Raw genomic sequence first — 17,918 nt, 5'->3', positions numbered from 1 at the left:
TTGGCATTTGTTTTTCCACCAACCGTCGCACTAGTGAAGCTCATGCATATTTGTGGAATATCAACCCAAAATGGGGGGAAGATGAACAGGATCAAAGAAAATATGTTTAAAAGTCGGAATGAGCAGTCACAGAGATTTTTTGCAGCATCCGCCAAGTGCCATACTTCAGCAGTTCTCCTTTAGAAATCTGCCTCTACCCCTCCCTCTTTCCCTTTCTGCCCTTCGACTTGGTCTGCTATGCAGTTGTGCAAACCCTCCCTACTGTGGTTTGCACGGCATCCCACAAACATTCTCAATGGGCTGGTGCAGGTGCGAATCACAAGCCGTGCAGCACACCTATAAACCTATTGGTATTTGCACAAATGCAATGCTCTTGTGATCACAGTAGCACAAAGCACTCCATTACCAGTGAGTGCCGAGAATCTCACTGTTTATAATCCCCACCAAATCTGGACTGGGCACTGCACAGGCAATCACAGAACTGAAGATGTTAGTAAAATAACAGTGTCAGGAAGGAGCACTAGGTGGCCTTGTCCACAGTAGGGAGTCAGAGATATTGCAGAGAATAAAGCAAGTTTCACTGATGGCACCAGTGTGTGATGTGGAAAGTTAGAGGAGTAGGAACCATAGGGAAAATAGGTCCTTGTCACCCACCTGAGCAACGACCAACCAAGAACAGGTGGTTGGTCAGATACATATAAACAAAAATGGGAAGATTGGGAAGGAAGAAAAGAAATGGGTCTCGTGGTACTGAAGTCTTCCTCTCATTTGCAGAAAACTCAACACACTCTGCTGGTACAAGGAAACTCAGATAACGGGAAATTCCCCACGTAAAACCAGATGATACCGCCAAACCAAAGCTAATGTGATCATACAGCATTTCCCACCGACTGGCATATTTGGAGGAGGAGTTAACATGTAGCCCTGGCATCCTGGAATGTGGGCCTGATTTTCAGAAGCGCTGAAGCACCCCAAGTTCCAGCTGAAGTCAATAGGAGCCAAAGGTGCTCAGCACCTCTGAAAATCTAGGACTTGGACCTCCCACAGGAGCTCAGTTTGCCAGTGAAACCCGTATATTTCCCCTGGTAAGATGGGGAGAACGTTACATCAGGCCAAGGGTAAAGCTAAGACAATCCCCAAGAGAACTATAGAGGGTTAATGGGTTGGCTGGCTGAGTGGGTGTTTCCACACCCAGTTCCCTAATGGGTCCGGTTCTTCCCAGATGGGCGGGACCCCATCTCAGAAATAAACCCAGAGGAAGTTTAGGGGTGATTCTGTTCTTTGAGTTTCAGAAACTGTGTGGTAACCATAGCCCCAGTAGCAGGAGAGGAGCTGCCTCTGTACCTTTCCCACTACTACACAAGTGTGGTTCTCGTGTTTACTGAGCTCATGATTACATCATTATTCCAGGGACTGTACCTACATGTGCTAGCCCAGCCCAGCAATGAGCAGACCACAAGGTCACATAACAAACCACCAGGCTACTGATTACAGCTTAAATCGCTATCAACAAGTCTCAGTGACTTGAAGTACATAGTTATGGGTTCTACTGATCATGTCTGCACTGCATGAAAATCCACACAGCTGTGACTAAATTCCCAAAGTCCTATCTCAGCATAAAGGCCCAGAGTAAAACCTGGGATGACTGATACATTTGAAGTGACCTCTTCCAAAGGCCGGGTCAGAATTCTGGAAGGGATATGCCCAGGGTATTACATTTGTCAGAGTCACAGACATAGGGGCTGGGAAAAGAACTCAGTTGAAATGTCCAGGAGCACGGTAGGGCCTAGGTCCTGAATGACACTACCACACTGCAAAGAATAAGATTAATGCTGATCAATACAGCCTCTCTTGTTCCAATTGCCAGTACAGACTTTCTTGCCAGTAGGGGACACAAGAGGGCCTCTCTCAACAAATCCAGCCTTAGGCACACCACGGGAGCAGCAGCCAGACAGAGGTGTCACATACCAGAAAGAACAAAAGCAGTTGTCAGAAGTCCTCATGAATGGTGCCCAGGTGGACGTGGACTCCAGCCAGAGCTGATTTCAAGTCCCTTTGCAGATCAAGTAGAAGAGTTGCCTCCTTCTCTCTCTCTCTGCTCCTCCTCCTCTCGTCTCTATGGAACTAACATGTGACACCTTCAGAGAATGGCTCTCTCTCAGCCTTTGATGCTGCAGCAGGGGACCAGGCAGCTGAGCTAGGCGACATCTGCAAATAAGGTTACTCTCCTTCCCTTCTTTAAAACTTCCAAGGCATCAGGGCGCCAGCTTTCCTTCCTCTCTCGGATACTGTGGGGAGTCAGAATCCCAAAGGGCTGACAATGTTCAGTTTTCTGGCCTTAATTTAGTGAGCTGCTCAAGAGTAGCTCAGCTTTGTTTTCAATCAGTATTACACCAAGGATCCTGCATGTTCTGCAGCTACCAAATCGACCCCTTGCCACTTATCTGTGGCATAGCAAAATTTCACAAGCAGTGCAACCTTAATTGAATTACAATGAACATTAAACATCCATTGTATGATTTACTCGCATCTTTAATTGAATAGAAATCTCCATTTTGGATTGTACCTGAATCTCCCACCCAGTTGCCGGTCTGCTGCAAAAGGTACGTCAAGCTCACCACTTTGGTTATACAGCACTCCCCATGCTGCTCTACTATCCTGGAGCAGCAAAGGGACCGCTTGTTCATTCCCATTTCATTCAAAAGAGCTGGCGCCTTTGGAGAGGTCACAACTGAATCAGTTCTAGGTTCTTCTAGCAGGAGTTACTCTAAGGAATTCCACAGGAATACCGATGCGGAGGCAGAACTACTCCACTGACAGCATCTTCCACTGGGAGTCACCCATAGCACAGGACAATGTAAGAGTATCAGCTGTCAGTGTGTTCATAATTATGCCAGTCCAGCATCGTCCAGCAGGAGTCGCTGTGAGGGCTGGGATAGAAGCAGTGCCTGCAGGGGGAGCTAAAAACCTGCCCAGTCCTCTCCCACTGTGAGTCGTTCTAGCGATTCAGAACAAACTGCAGCACAGCCCAGGCTAACACCCGCTCGTCAGTAGCATTTTCCTAAATTAAACAATAAACAAGAAGCTGTTTCAGATTTTCCTTACACTGCAGTTCCTCATTAATCCCCACCGTAAACACAAAGGAAAAAAACAATTAACCTAAAAGAGATGCTTTCTGTTTAAAGATACAAATTGATACTAAAGCTAGAGTCAGAAGAATGGAGTCCAGGCAAATGTTTCTCAGCAGCAATAAGGATTAGACTACAGGGCCTGGCAAGGAAAGAACAGCTGCGGGGCCTGGCTAGGTCTCATGCCAAGAATATCCAAGAATCTCTAAAGCTCTTGGGCTACCACCCATCTCACAAGCCAAGTGGCTAATAGAATAAAGCTGGCCCCTGTGTGAACTCATTTCTTCCCAGTGCTGGGAGCGGGGGGAGTCTCCCAAAGGAGAACAGCTCGCCAGTAAGTCCCCAGGTCTCCTGATCTAAACCTCGGATTGTAGCCAAGGAACCGGTTTTAATCTGAAGGCAGTCAAGTGCTCCTTGGGGCTTTCCCTCCGCTCTCAGGAAAACAGAGATCTGAACCAGCTCATGAGCCCAGAGGCTCTCAGATACTACAGTGACTGGCACAGCATAAGACCCTATCTAGAATAGGGCAGAGTGCTTCCTGCTCGATCCTGGCCCAAGCAGGGGATGGGGAAAGGAAGTGGTTCCCCTCAGAAGTGCAGGAATGGAGGTAGTGGGGGGCATTGGGTAACAGGCCGAAGCACTGTGCTCCCTTCCCAAGGGGGGTCTGGGGAAGGCTTAAAACCCCCAAGCATATCCAGCTGTTACAACTAATGACATAAATCTTGGAAGTGATATTAAACCTTGTAATTCAGGCCTTGATCTCTATTAGAGATCAGGGTGAGACCACTGTGGGGCAGCAGATTATCCCACAGCTGCTAGTGCAGAGTTCTTACACCTTCCTCTGCGGCATTGGGGTGCTGGCCCCATCACAGACATGCCCCAGAGCTAGGTGGAGCTCAGGGCTGAACCAGTCTGGCAATGACTGGCTTCAGAAGGGAGGCACTGGACTGTCCTTCTCTCTGACATTGAAACAGCATTCATGGTGGGAGCACTGTTGAAGCAGTGAGGTGACCCACGCCCCTCTCCCTCCGGCTGGTCCTTTCCCAGAAAATCTGGGAAATAAGTGTCAGCATGTGGCCTCAAATGGGCAGTGGGGCCCCATCATGGAAGGACCTGTAGTACCAGAGGGAAGGAGAGCTGTTAGGCATACCCTGAGAGAGGAGCCATCTTGCTTGATCCTGTCAGAGGCTTGGGGGCCCCAAGACACCTCCATTTGCAGGCCTGTCGCCAAGGGCTTGCTTGACGAGCTAACGTGACTGAAAAGCATCAGGGGCAGCCAGTTGGACCATGGGGGCACTGGGGAGAAGAATGGGGGGCAGGGGAAATGTATCCCTCAAACTTTTACCCTTCTGTTGATGTCTCCCGCTCACTGTGGTGGCAGAATGCATTTACCAACCCCCGGGCCTCACCACTCGCCTATGACAGCATCATGCCTGGTACACTGCGAGTCGCTGGAGAGGGTGAGCTACAGCAACTGAGACTGCTGAGATCTTTGTATCCTCAGTGTTTGAAATGGCAGCAGGACCTAGTGGGTACAGCACTGGACTGGGATTTAGGAGACCTGCGTTTCGTTCCTATGCCTGCCACTGACTTCCTGAGGGAACTTGGGTAAGTCGCTTTCACTCCATGCCTCTGTTTCCCCTCCCACTGCCCTTTGTCTGTCTTGTGTGTTTAGCTGGCAATTGCTTAGTGCGCAGGAATGTCTATTACCACATGCATATACAGTGCCTAGCACAATGGGGACCGCCCTGCAGTATGGTAACACAAATTACATGACACGGCACAACTGGAAGGCATTCCTGCAGCGATGGGCCGGAGCCTAAAACCCAAAGCAACTGCCTGCAGAAGTTTATCTCCAACCCACCCGCAGACATAACGCAATGCTGGCAACCTCCGAATGACTTCTGCACTACAGAAAGGGGACACAATAAACACATCCCTGAAGGAGCCATACCAGAGGCAGCAGCTTGTTCTAAACGAGCCAGCATTTGGTTGCACAGACTCAAGCAAGCGTCTTGGTAATTGGCAATGATGGGGAAGGAAACAGACAGGACAATTTAATGGGAGGGCTGTAAAATATTATATCCATTTAGAAGTTTCTCCCAGCGTGGCAAGGGCTCTCCGAGTCAGGGCAGCTCATAAAGCCAAGGAGATGGCAACAGAGGCACTCAGCATGCTGCCCCAGCCATGAAATCGACAAATACGGCATTTTTTAATCAATAAGAGGAGGAATCCTTACCCTCCCTCACCCCCTACAAATATAGTATTTATAGTTATCCCATTGCTGGAGGACGGGAACTCATACAGCCTCTCACCACAAAGGATCCCCAAGCACTTTATAAAGGCTCATCCCTCCAAGGCCTGAATCGCAGGTGCCTCTGCAAGACAGTGTCCCGCTTAGCAGCGAGGCACAGTAGCTGTTTAAATGTATGATCTGTTTCCAGTTGAAGTCAATGGGAGCATTGTCATTGACTTTACTAGGAGCAGACCTCCAGTGTGTACATCACTACTAAGCCACAGGAGAAGACGCAAAGGAATGCAAAGGAAACAACAGGAGGAGTTTTCTGGAGGCAGAATGCAATTACTCAAGTTGGAATTTTGCCAGGAGACTGGGACCAACACCCTCGTGCTTGTGATAAGCACCATGGGATGATGTTTTAATGAGAAATGGTCATCTGAGGGCTTTACGTCTCAGCTGGCAAGTTCCCTTTCTCCTCACCACAACTACCTCCCATACATTGTACTGAGCTCATTAATTACAGGAGCACAGTTCAGGCAGTCACTCAGACAATTCCATTTCCATTAACTGCTAAGGGATAACCCCTTGAAACGAAAAGGAGGATGAACCACACCTAGGTCCAAACAAAAGGAAGAATTTCTTCACACAACTCACAGTCAACTTGTGGAACGCTTTGCCAGAGGATGTTGTGAATGCCAAAACTATAACAGGGTTAAAAAAAAACTAGATAAGGTCATGGAGGATAGGACCATCAATGGCTATTAGCCAGGATGGGTAGGGATGCAAAACCATGCTCTGAAGTATCCCTAGCCTCTGTTTGCTAGCAGTTGAGAATGGGCGACGGGATGGATCACTTGATGATAGGGTGACCAGATGTCCCGATTTTATAGGGACAATCCTGATTTTGGGGTCTTTTTCTTATATAGGCTCCTATTACCCCCCACCTCCATCCCGATTTTTCACACTTGCTGTCTGGTCACCATACTTGATGATCACCTGTTCCATTCATTCCCTCTGAAGCACTTGGCACTGGCCACTGTCAGAAGACAGGATACAGGGCTAGATTGACCATTGGTCTCACGCAGTATGGCCGTTGTTAGCAGGGGTGGCTCCAGGCACCAGCGCACCAAGCGCGTGTCTGGGGCGGCAAGCCGCGGGGGGCGGCCTGCCGGTCACTGTAGGGGTAGCAGTCAGGGAGCCTTCGGCGGCATGCCTGCAGGAGGTCCACTGGTCCCGCGGCTTTGGCGGTAATTCAGCGGCGGGTACGCCGAAGCCGCGGGAGCGGCGGACCTCCCACAGGCATGCCGCCAAATCTGCGTTACCAGCGGCCCTTCTGCAGGCATGCCGCCAAAAGCCACCTGACTGCCATGCTTGGGGTGGCAAAATACATAGAGCCATGCCTGGTTGTTAGGCATGAAACCACAGATCCAAGAATCCGGGGGCAGTACAAAATTCAAACCCAAATCCAGTTGCGAATTTCACAAGTAGTGCCTGGACCTTTAATGGGGCACAAACCAAAGTGCTAGATCCAAAGACACCCTGCAGACTTCAGCGGGTTTGAGAACTAGATCCACGTGCTGTAGCATAGGCCCCTACCTACTTTAAATGAGAGTTTTACTCTGCTTAGCTTCAAATACAACCCTGCATGTGACTAGCAGCCTCCTGTGACCCTGTCAGAGCAGGTCTGGGCTTAGATTCTGATCCCACACAAGCATACCTCAGGAGTGACTCTGTAGGACTGCAGGCCTGGCCCCCTAGCCCAGCAGGGACTGACACCTTTCCCTGAGCCTGGATCATTTTTCTCAGGGCTCAGTTTATTATTCAACCACAAACTCACAAAGCTATTCCCTGAACCAAAGCAGGGAATGGGGCCTTTCCCTTTGCATCTCTACCTCTGCTCCACTTGTTTCCTGCAGCTATCTTCCAGATGAGCTTCCATCCTGAATAGGAACCACCTGACCCTTTCCCAATTGAGTCTGATAATCAAACAGGGCTGCCTGGCCCAGGTTCTTTGGCCCTTAAAGGAGCAGAGCCCCCAGTTACAGATGCCATTGCGGTTACTGGAGTTAGGCCCAGGTTCTCAAAGGCGTTCAGGTGCTAACTTCCATGGGAGTTAGGCTCCTGAATACCTTTGAGGATCGGGCCTTACCCCACAATTGAGTGACACCAGTGTCCTTCTGGCATCGGGATCCAGATTCGGGATCCAGCGTCCTCCTGGCATCAGAATCCAGCGTTTGACCCATTGGCAATGCCTGCTTGGAAACAGGGCAGATAGATTCAGACCACCTGCAGGGGGCTCTCCCTTCCATGACCCAACCCAGGCTGACATGAGAAAGGCCCCCTTTGCTGTCTGTCCCAGCTCGGCCTGGTTCCAGCTTGGCAGAAGTGGGGATGTGAACAGCAGATGCCTGCCCGTCTCCAAGAATAGGCTTACAGATTGGAGGCATCTCCGCCACTCCACCCCCTCTCACAAACATACGGGCTGCATATGGTCAGCCGCAGCTGAGGAGGCTGGCAGTGACTTCCCGAAGGTGTCCTTTGCTACTGATGCTGATATGCCAGCTTGGTCTGCTTCCTTCCCTTCCTGCTGTCCAGTAAATCTCCTCCATTCCCCCAAAGCACCAGCTAGCAGTGGCCACTGCTCAGCAGCAGGCTATCAGACATGATGGAGCAGGGGAGTGATCTGGCATAACTAACCCTAGTCCTTCCTCTCTTGCCTTTCCTTCATCAGCCCTGATGCTTCTCCGTTCCAGTCTTCTCTTTGTCTCTCTGAGCCCCATGATCTCCTTTGCCCTCAGAACATAGCCCCACCTCACTGTCGCCTTTCCCCTCTCTTTCTCCCTGCACTGCAAACAACTCACTTCTTGTTATTACTGGGAAAGGACTCGGGCCTCAGAACTGGGACCCGGATTCCAACCATCTGAGGCCATCTTGTGAAGTCAGGTCTGGATCAGGGATTGGGTTCAGAACACCCTCAATGCTCTGAGGTCCTTGGATCAGGGGGCCTCAGGTCCATCTCTAGTGAGTAACACTTTGCCTTGCCGTTCTTCAGCTAAATGGAAACTCAGCCCCCTCCTCTGTCCCCTTTTCCCTGATAGCACCAAAGGGTCAGTAGCTCTTTTCTGGGGAGGGGCTGATTGGGAGACAGAGAGAGAAAAACAGAGTAATGATTCTCACTCTTTCTCTAGAGCTACATGAGGCCAGCATTGGTGGAAAATGATGGGGGTGGGTGTATAAGGCAAGAGGATGGCAGGAAGACCAATACTTTGTTGATTGTTACAGTGCTGGTCTCTATCAAGAGCCAGGAAGTCCTGGATCAAGGCTAACCATGCTACAGTTCTACCAAAAACGATGAAGCCCAGTCGTGCGTTCCTGAGGTAGGGGTGAGGTATAAGACTGGGGGCTCTACGACAAATGTGGTGGCTTGGATCAACTAATCCATTCAGTTCCCCACTTCATTCTGCCACTGTGCCACAGCCACGCTAATGAATTCACTCAGCGTAAACCTTTAATATCTCTCACAGCCAATCACATTTTGGTCTGATAAAAGGTGCTTGTTTAATCATTCCACTCCGTAGGTCCAATCTGGAGCGGAATCAAGCGCCTCACTGAGACCCTTTTTGCTTCCTGAGCCACACATTGCAATGTTATTAAAAATAAGGGGGGCTTTGAAGTTCACACGTTTTAAATGTGCCTTAGAATAGGGAATGCAAAATCAAAGGGCAAGCTCAGCACAGCTCTGACTAGCATTTCTGAGCACTTGGATGTCACGTTTCTTTCCTTCTGGCCACCTGAGAGTCCAATGTCAATACTGCTTTAACAGCCAGAGGAATGCCTTTACTAATATTTAAGCAAACATTTAATGCATAGAGAATGCAGGTGGCATTTCTGATTGTCATGCCAATGTCAAAGCAGGCTGGGACTGGTTTACAGTCTCTGACATCTGCTTCCCCTCCGAACCCCCAGAGTCACAAACGCTGACACTTCCTAGCAATTCTGAACTGCAAACACTGTCCAGTGCCCGCATCATAAATCAGCGTAGCAATGCTGACCTCAGCAGAGCCTACTGATTTGCACCAGCTGAGGATCTGGCCCTCAGTTCTTATTCAGTGGTGCAAATAGCTTATTTTGTGATTTATTAAGGCCATGGTTGATTAACTTTGCCCACAAGGGATGAGGATAAGCTATTGGATTTGCAGATATTTTAAGGCCTGTAGTAATTTTTGTCAAAAGTCCTTATGGCCTGATCCAAAGCCCATTGGCAGGTGCTTTTTTATTTGGAATATAAATCAAATCAAAATAAATTCATATCACAAGCAATTTCAAAACCCGACAGTGGACAACATTAGTGCAGCCCCCGTTCTTTCTTTGTCCAGTGCAAGTCACAATAGCGTGACATTTACATTCCAACCTCACAATCCAATGCTGGCAAGTCAGGGCGTAACATCCCCAGGGCAGGAGAGCAGCGCCAGTGTGTTGTGACACAATGTCACACATCGCAACAAGTTATTCTTGAACCCTCTGACCTCCTGAAAGGATGTGAAATCATCCCAGCTGAACTGGGACAATCCTGGAGGTGTTAGGATGGCTGGCAGCTCTTGTTGGGTTATTGCTCTTTTATTCCCGAATACCCTCATTGGGCACCCCTTGAGAGATCAGCCTCTTTCCCTTTCTCCTTCTCAAATCTCATCCCTCTTCTTGCAGCATCTGCACCTAGGGTACCCGTCAATGCTGGCCTCCCAAGTCACTAGGCTTTGGGTCAAAGAATCAAGCTCTTTGACCAATGAGGCACTTTCTCTTGGCTATGGGTACAAAACTGTCCATCATGAGGCTACTGCTCCACTATGACATGGGTAAAACCAGCAGCAAATTGATAGTAGTTAATATTTGGGGTAGGGGAAATTTAGTAAGATGGACGGGAGGGATGGTCTGCTCCAGGCTCCTATGCATGGGAATTTCACCCTTCTTCCTCAGCGTGCTGTTCCAAACAGCCCCATTTGGTCCTGAAGATTGTTACCCACCAGTCTACCCTAATCCTCACTCCCAGCTGCCCCTTTTAACAACCAAAGCACATTAGGTAGTCCACTCCCATAGTTCTGAAGGCATTTCCCTGGGGAGCAGAAGGAGACTCTGCTATGCCTCCTCTCTTAAGCATATTGGGCCAAATACTGAGGCCACACAAATCAGCTTCTTTCCATCAACAGCAGTGGATCGCTAAGAGCTAATGGGAATAGCCCAGACCACCTGAGTGGTCCCACAGACTACGGGGTCAGGTCTTCCCAGGGCAGTTGCCTTCCACTGGAACCAAGGCACTCTCAGCCTCAAGCACAAAGGTCACTTGTGCGGGAAGCACAGCTTCCTCCGTGACTGGCCTGTGAACCTGCAACAAGTCAGGATGACCATTCACCTCAGCGCCTTGAGAACATGCTGCAAAACCTGCCTTGCCCCAACCTGCCCACAGCAACGCTATGTTAGAAACAAAGCTATGCAAACTAGACAAAGGCCAGTCCACAGAGCCTGGAGAGAGAAATAGACCTTTACATATATGTTATAATTTTGGGATGTGCACAGGTACCATGTTCATGGGACTGTCCTATTAAAACAGAGAGCTCTATTTTATATTTTATTAGGTCAAATTAAAAGAATGTCATATCAATTCAATTTCAGTTTTACTCCATCTGTATAGAAAGCTTGTTCTGAACTGCAAAATGATGGGGTCTAAAGTAGCTGTTACCACTTACGAATGTTGGGAATCATTGGGAAAGGAATAGATAAGAAGACAGAAAATATCATATTACCTCTATGTAAACCCATGGTACACCCACATCTTGAATATTGCATGCAGATGTGGTCACTCCATCTCAAAAAATATATTTTGGAATTGGAAAAGGTTCAAAAAAGGGCAACAAAAATTATTAGGGTTATGGAACGGCTTCCGTATGAGGAGAGATTAATAAGACTGGGGCTTTTCAGCTTGGAAAAGAGATAACTAAGGGGGGATATGACTGAGGTCTATAAAATCATTACTGGTGTGGAGTAAGTAAATAAAGAAGTGTTGTTTACTCCTTCTCATAACACAAGAACTAGGTGTCATCCAATGAAATTAATAGGCAGCAGGTTTAAAACAAACAAAAGGAAGTATTTCTTCACACAATACACAGTCAACCTGTGGAACTCTTTGTTGTGACTATAACAGGGTTCAAAAAATAACTAGATAAGTTCATGGAAGATAAATCCATCAATGGCTATTAGCCAGGATAGACAGGTATGGTGTCCCTAGCCTTTGTTTGCCAGAAGCTGGGAATGGACAACAGGGGATGGATCACTTGATGATTACCTATTTTGTTCATTCCCTCTGAAGCACCTGGCATTAGCCACTGTCGGAAGACAGGATACTGGGTACACGGACCTTTGGTCTGACCCAGTATGGCTGTTTTTATGTTCTTATGTAAGAGATTATCTGGGGCCAAACGCAAAGAGGGAGGTATGGGGCCTGTGAGAAGCTTTTTGTAGGGGGAGCCTCCGAAATGTTTATCCAGTTTTAGATGATAATCCAAGCTTTCTGGAGGCCTCTCCAAGCAAAGAGCTTGGCCCAATGCCCGTTGGAGTCCGGGAAGTCTTTCCATTGTCATCAACAGGCACTGGAACAGGCCACAACCCTTTAGAAATTCTCCACCACAGTTCCACGGAGAGATAGGTGTTCATACATTCCAAGAAGTAACAGCACTGTTTTAGTGTGATTTGGTAATGGGAGAACCTCATCAAATTCTGAGGGTCTGTGAGATGAGCCCGGTCATTCCTCTGACCCTGGGCCTGTGCTCTGAGAGAAACATGCCAAGAGATAGTGTGGATGAAGGAAGCAATCCTCACCCACAACATGTGTTTCAGGACTGTTTAACTCCTGTAGCTGGGCCACACAGCAGGACATGGGGGGGATAAATGGAGGCAGCTCACTGCTTCCACCCAAGGTGAGGTGTAGTCCTCACGGATCTATGCACTGTGCACTTCCACTAGCCATGCCACCAGTACAGCCATCTATCCCCTATGCACCGCTGTACACATCATCATCTAGGAAGCCTCTCCCTCAGCTTGCAGGGGATCCTTTGTGCAGGATCTCCAGACTCTGATCTACTAGCCCAGCAGGAACCCTGCCTCTTCGGTGCAAACTCATCAGGCCCACTTAGAATAGGAGCCTCATGTATGTATTTTTAAATAAATATACCCATTCAGGTTTCCCCTGGGAAGGACCTACACAAGGGCCTGTTGGGCAGGTACCAGCCAGGAAAGAAACTTATTGCAGTAGAAAAGCGCTAGCCTGTTACCTTTAGGGCCCTTCTTCAGACCCTTCCATCTCCCAGATCCTAAAACAGAGATCGTAACTAACCCTCCCCTCTTCTCCCTCTCCCTCCCCCGCCCCCAGTTTCTATCTATTGTGACACCAGACCCAGCTTGTCTACACTCAGCTCCTAAAAGCCAGCAGGAATAGAATCAGATACTGTCTCTTTAAATCATCTATTCCCTTCGCTGCCAGGGAAGGCCTGTGAATGAAAATACAGAGCAATGTATGGCACATCTGGATGAGCAATAAACAAAGTTTTCTCCTTTTCATTAAGTTTCCCCCAGACAAACTCATGATGGGCACAGGCTGCAGAGAGACCTAATTTTGCTGTAACTGGATAACCACCTTGGGATCCCACAGTTGGACAGTAGGTCACCGGGGGATGCTTCCAATATCTGATTGGCATCAGACCCTGGAGTTCAATGAATATGCTGCAGCTGGGGCATGGAGGAGAGGAGACAGATGCGTGTTCTCCAATCCTACATTCTCAGCTGAGCTGGAGGGCCCTTTATGAGCCCGGAGTTCCTCATCTGCAGCTACTGGAATGGAAAGGATCTCTCAGTAGTCACGGTGTGAGCCTAAACTTATGCAGTGTCTACCTAGGGAGCGGATTACATGAAAAATGCAGGGAAAGAGAGCCACTAAACACATAGTAAAGCCCACTCACCATAGAGGCTCTGGAAGATGTCTCCAGAACACCCTGTTACTGCACGTAACTATCTGACCACTGTGTCCTGCAAAATGCAGCTTCTCTAATGACAGCATGGCCAAAGCTCTTTCAGGACCCAGTTCCATTCCTCAGCTACCCAGATGATCCAGCAAAAGGGAGTGTCTAGGAAGTTATGCACTTGGAAATGCCAAGCCATCTAGAGAGAGGGCATGGGTGTAGGGTTCTGCTCCTACATGCCTACCCAGAACAGAATTCCTGCACATAAATCCCTGTTGAAAGGCGATCCATCAAATTCCAAAGCCCTCAGCCTAGGAATTACACCATATGAAACCTTTAGCCTTTAACATGCAACTCGTTAGCAGGGACGAGGACAGTGGGGATGGAATAACCCATCTTCAATGCCTACTTCCCTCCATAACAAAGCAAATGACCTATGCAAAATAGGCAACTCCTGCCAGCCCTTTTGTCCAACACAAGTCTACTGGTGAATTTTGGATTTGTCTGAATCATGGATTTTCTGTAATCTAGTATGAATCCTTCATGCACACCACCTATGGAGACAGTTAACTGTTTTCAACTCAGTCTCCAGTGCATGAAAATTATCTGTTATTTTGCACCTATCAAGATCTTTGTCCTGGTGGATTTATCCTAAGTAGACACCTGAGGGTAATGTATCCCCCATAGCACAGCTGATAAGAGAGGAAGAGCCATTGTGTCATTGCATTGGTACCTTACTCACATATAGACTCCGTGACTCTTGAGCAAAAGGAGGAAAGAACACAGTTTCTCAACAGGGTAATTGTGAAGCCTCCTTTGCAATTTGGGGCGAAGACGGGAGATGCTGTGCTGGTCCAAACAAGAGAGTATGGATGACTTCTTTTGGATGGGTTTCCATAGGAGGAAGGATCGCCTCCTGCTTAAGGTGCCAGGAGTTCTGGATTTAGTTCCTGCCTCCACCACAGACACCCTCTATAACCCTGAGTAAATCACTCAGTCCCCTCAGATCCCCAGCTGTAAAATAGGAAGGATAGTATTCCCACATTGTGAGCTCCCTGGGGCAGGGCCTCTCTCTTCCTCTGCGAGTGTAGTGCCTGGCACAAGGCAGGTCACTGATCTCAGTAGGGGCTACCATTGTAACACAGATGTTGCCTTTGCTTTCAGTCTATGTGTTCCTTTGAGAATTCAAAGCCATTGAGATTCAAAGCCAAACAGTAGCCAAACCACCCTGTTTCACCTGTTCCTGTGGCGATACCATTCCAAATGGCAACCCACCACCGTCAGCTGGCCCAGGTCACCTTGAAACTGGACCCAAACCAAAACTGGGTTTGTAGGGCAGGGGAAAGAATGGCTTTTGCAGGGGGACAGGGACCAGCTGTGGGGGAGAAGAGGGCAGTTGGCCTGTTTCTCAGCTGCAGGAGCTCTCTCCAAACAGCTTCACTGAGCTTTTGTGAGCAGGGACTGAGGTTAGCCAATGCATCAAACCTCAAATGCCAGGCTCCACAGGAGTGCTTGCAAGGTTGGATGCAAGCATCTCACACCATTGTAGTCAGGGCCTCTTGCAACAGGCTGTCCCGTGGCCATGCAGTGCTGTTGGATCAGGATGCTGCCAATGCCAAGCTGTCACAGAACAAACAATTATATTCCTCAGCCCATGCCACAAGCCTGAAGCTGTGGATTTGCTTGGGGTCTCAGCTAGTCTGATGGGACATGCCCATGCAGCAACTCTGTCCCACTCACCACCTGCAGGCCTCTACCTATCCTAGGTAACTACTGCCCATGCAGGTGAAAGTTAAAATAATTCAAGCCAGGCCTTTGATGCTCTGCAGCATTACCAGAATCCCAGCTGTATCCAGCCAGGAGATGGTTAAGGAGGAGGCTAGCAGGACTAGGAAAGAAAGGAAACCAGTGTGGCTTTAAGGAGAGCCACCTCTCTCCATGGACCTAGCAATACTTGTTTTGCCTGCTGCTTTTGGTTGTGCTGTCACAGGAACCAGAGACTAAGCAGCCAATTCTGCTCCTCGGCTGTGTGTTTACACACACACCCCCTCCTTCCACAAACCCATCACAACAGCCAGCAAATTGAGACGCACTCCCGCTGCTTGCAACCTCTGTCTCTCCAAATCTCCCAGTCCTCTCCCGCGTGTGGCACACAGACACACACACACACACATCCCTCCCTGGCAGGGAGTCAGACCCGCACCAGCCAAGCAATCACGCCAGGTAGCCCCATCCCCGGCTTGCCAGCTCCCTGCTGCCCAGAGACTCACCCGCGGTGCCCGGCTGCCCTGCCAGGATCCCCGCTCGCGCTGGCCCTGGGGACCGGCCCCCAGGAGCAGGTGCGCCCCGCGTGTGGGTAGCTCCTGGCTCGGTCTCCGCCTTGAGACGCTCCGGGAGTCTCCGCCGAAGAGCCGGGCTGGGGGTCACGGAGCCCCGGCTGGAAGGGGCAGCTCGCCGTAGCCCTGCCCCTGGCAGTGCCCCCTGGGCAGCAGCGGGACAGACGCGCCCGGATCCGAGCGGCCCCGGGGCTGGGGCGAGCTCGCAGCGCCGCGGTCTGGCTTTGCGCTCCCCGGGTAGGGCGGGGAGACGCGCCCTACTGCTCCTTCCCGGCGCTCCGGCTGGAGCGCTCCCGCGGCCGCCTGGGCGAGCTCATCCCCTCCCCGAGCGCCAGGTGCCCGCCCGACCGCTGGCTCGGGTGCCGGGGGACGTCCAGCCGCAGCCGATCTCCGCAGGCTCCTAACGCGTCCCTCGCCTGGGCTCGCTCTGGCTCCCGCCGCCCGCTCCACGCACCGCCCGCAGCCGCCTCACACTCCCCGCATGACATCAGAGGCTGCCGCCTTGGCTAGCTGCGCCCCAGCCCCCGGGGGGGGAGAGACGGGAACGGAGCCGTTGGCTGCGGGGCGCTCTCCGAGGCTCGGGGAGAAATCCCGCCGCTGAGAGGCTGTGACAAGGCGCCTTGGCCAGCCTGGCTGCACAGAGATCGCACCCACCCACTTCCACTCAGGCCCGTCCTCTGGCAGGGGCGGCTCCTGGGGGGCAGGTGGCTCTGCTGCGCCCTCCCCGCTGCTCCTTGCCACAGCTGGCCGCGGTTGTGCTCTCCAGCTGCGCTCTGGCGCCTGGGGCCCTCCGCCCCTGCGGGGAGTTCTCCTGGGCGAGTCACACTTACCTGGGCTGGCTGCAACTCGGGGTGCTTCCGTATTTCCTCGCTTACTAGAAGAGCCCAGGGGTAGCCAGAGTCAATACACGTGTCCCTTCAGCTCTGGAGGCCTGGCCCCGAATTGGACTCGAGTCATCAGCGCCACGAGATTGAATGGTCTCAGCCAAGTCCTTCTGGACCATTGTGCCCGGCACAGAACCAACACGCAATGCTGGACACAGCAGCAGTCTGTTCTTTGAGGAGGCTGGGAGCCCTAGTAGCACAGGAGGGGCACATCAGAAATGAGGGGCACTGGACGGCCAGCAGGAAGCATGGGGCGAGATGGGGGGGGGGTTCCACAGATCAGGACTGGGGGACAGTGCCAATCAGGGGTTGAATGAAAGACAGAACAGAGAAGAGGGTGTGTGGGTAAGATGTGGGGGGGAGGGGTGCATGCACTCTGCCTGCCCATGTCATGCTTGGCTTTACCCACTGCAACCTGTCCCTCACTACCATGAACTAGATCCACCACAACATGGTTTTAAAAGACTTCTCTCCGCCCAGACCCAAGCCCTTTCAGGAATCTAGGATGAACCCCTGGCCTCATTGAATCCAATGGCAAAACTCCCTTGACTTCAGTTGAGCCAGGATTTCATCCCTAGCATTCTGGAGTTCCTTATGTCTGACTAGGCTTTGGAATAGACCAAACCCAAGACACACAAAAGGAGCTGGGCAGGGTAATTTTACCAGTGTAGAACCACTCTTTGTGGTAATGCAGATGAATGACCATCCTCCTTATCTTTATGTAGCATCTTTCCCTGAAAGACACCGAGGCATATTTCTGACTCAGCCTTATGTCTCATTGGCCAGGCGATATTCCCCCCAGCACAGGACCCCCTTGCAGCATGTCCAGGAACAAGGTGTTACCTCTGCAATAATGGTGATGGTAGCTGTGTAGGGAGGGGAGCATTACACCAGTCCCCCCCACCCCCAAGATTCCTCAGCTTTTAAAGAAAGGTTTTGTACATATGACTTCTAGGCCAATGTTGGGGGGATGCAGTAGCATCCCTGAACACTAACAGTCCGTCCGCAGCCCAGGGTGAGAGAGATGGGGAACACGATACTACACAGCACCAGAAATCGTGGTGCCAGCCTATTGGCTTGCTACCCTCAGGCCCTGAGCTCAGTCCTAAACTGCCCAGCACCAGGCAAGCCAGAGGAGTAAGTTTCTTGCGCCACTCATTGTTGCCCCCCTCTGACTGATGTTGATCGGATAGGCTTTGAAGGGAACTGTGCCAGCCCCAGCACATCCGGCTTCACTGCCACCAGGAGGCCGCTTCTGTTTGTCCTACTACATGACAAACTCATGCCATGTCATGAGCACACTGGTGCAACACCATTGGTGGAAC

The 17,918-nt window shown here is 50.4% G+C and overlaps 1 protein-coding gene across 3 annotated transcripts in view; it reads right to left on the bottom strand.

Annotated features, from left to right (window-relative positions):
* The window catches only part of LINGO1 (leucine rich repeat and Ig domain containing 1), a 467,217-nt gene extending 450,792 nt beyond the window's left edge, over nt 1–16,425 (bottom strand). For 2 of the 3 annotated variants that reach the window (XM_034784385.1, XM_034784386.1), the window contains exon 1: nt 15,644–16,266. The gene's annotated coding sequence lies outside the window, so the exon portion shown is untranslated. Of the gene's footprint in view, nt 1–15,643 lie in introns of all 3 variants that reach the window. The other variant, XR_004647509.1, reaches the window with a different exon arrangement.
* Nucleotides 16,426–17,918: the final 1,493 nt, after the last annotated feature.

The sequence above is a fragment of the Trachemys scripta genome, chromosome 10, assembly GCF_013100865.1.
Source record: "Trachemys scripta elegans isolate TJP31775 chromosome 10, CAS_Tse_1.0, whole genome shotgun sequence".
In the NCBI taxonomy this organism is placed as follows: domain Eukaryota; kingdom Metazoa; phylum Chordata; order Testudines; family Emydidae; genus Trachemys; species Trachemys scripta.
The sequence above is the reverse complement of the archived record's forward strand: the minus strand, read 5'-3'. Positions and strand labels throughout refer to the sequence as shown.